Source organism: Lactuca virosa, chromosome 3 (assembly GCF_052849685.1).
Source record: "Lactuca virosa cultivar CGN04683 chromosome 3, Lactuca_virosa_CGN04683_v6, whole genome shotgun sequence".
Lineage (NCBI taxonomy): Eukaryota > Viridiplantae > Streptophyta > Magnoliopsida > Asterales > Asteraceae > Lactuca > Lactuca virosa.
The window spans coordinates 45,912,476-45,913,748 of record NC_136428.1 but is presented as its reverse complement, the minus strand read 5'-3'; positions in this window follow the sequence as shown (position 1 = coordinate 45,913,748).

Sequence of the window (1,273 nt, the reverse complement as noted above, 5' to 3'; positions counted from 1 at the left end):
CCTCCAACTCGTCGAGTAGGTCACTTAACCCACGACCCAAAATCCGCTCTTACTCGTCGAGTCATTCCACCAACTCGACGAGTTGCCTTCTTGCCTTGAGGTTTTCCTTTCCTTTCTTGGTCTTCTGGATTCTAGGTGTTACAAATATGATACTTGAATCATAAAAAAATAGATTAGATGATTACCTCTTTGTTGTAGCTTGATGTATTTGGCCTTTAAGAACTTAGCACCTCCAATGTGATGCCTCAAACAAGTCACAAACACCATGAACAAAGGAGGACTTTGAGAGAGAGTTTCTAGGCACCAAAATTCGGCTATAGCATGTCCAAGATCACTAGTGTGTTAATTTTATGCATAAAGGGGTTACATATATAGTGTAGAATCCAAGAGTCACATGTAACCCTAATTCTTACACTTAGGATTATGATCCATAACTCATGTGGACTAACTCTTTATGGATTCTTACATAAACTTAAGCCCATCATTGATCAATAGCCCAAACCATATGTATCACTAATTTACATAATTAGTCCCCGTTAATTTAATTAGTCACTTTTGATCACTAAATTAATTCCAAATTAATTCTTGATCAATACTATTTAAATAATATGATTTCTCAATATATTATGCTTATAATATATTAGTAAATCATAAAGAACCTCTTTCTCAAATATCCATCCTATCAAATTGTCCGGGTGAAGGCAACTCGAAATGGACCATGCTACTCTCGGGTCAAGTACATACCAATTATAGTTATGGGCTTAGACACCTAATTCAACAGTATCAGGCACTTTCCTCTAACCAGGGGGTCCAATCGAAGGAGGTGGTAGGTTTTTGGTTGGAATGGAAGGAGCGGAGGATGAAGAAAGGATCGGTTGTGTAGACATGATCTTTCGAGGATTTTGAACACCACAGCCCCACGGTGAGCGCCAAATTGTTTTGGTAAAAAATTACACAGGTATAAATCAACCAAATTGAATGAGAGGTTTGATGTTCGAATTGTGCAATAGAGAAAGGTAAAGAGAATGACACGATTGTTTACAAGGAAAACCTTTGATCCTTGCTAGGATCTACGACACAAAACCTTGGGAGGTGATAATGATCACCTCCCTTGATGATTTTATTAATATAAAATGATGATTACAGATAGTATTTCAGTAAGAACAAGTGAAAGACTTCGTAGAGTAAACTAAGAGTAAGTAGAGTGTGTCATGTGCGAGATATATGTGTCAATTTATAGTCTAACTAGCTAACAAGATATCCGATATTTTCG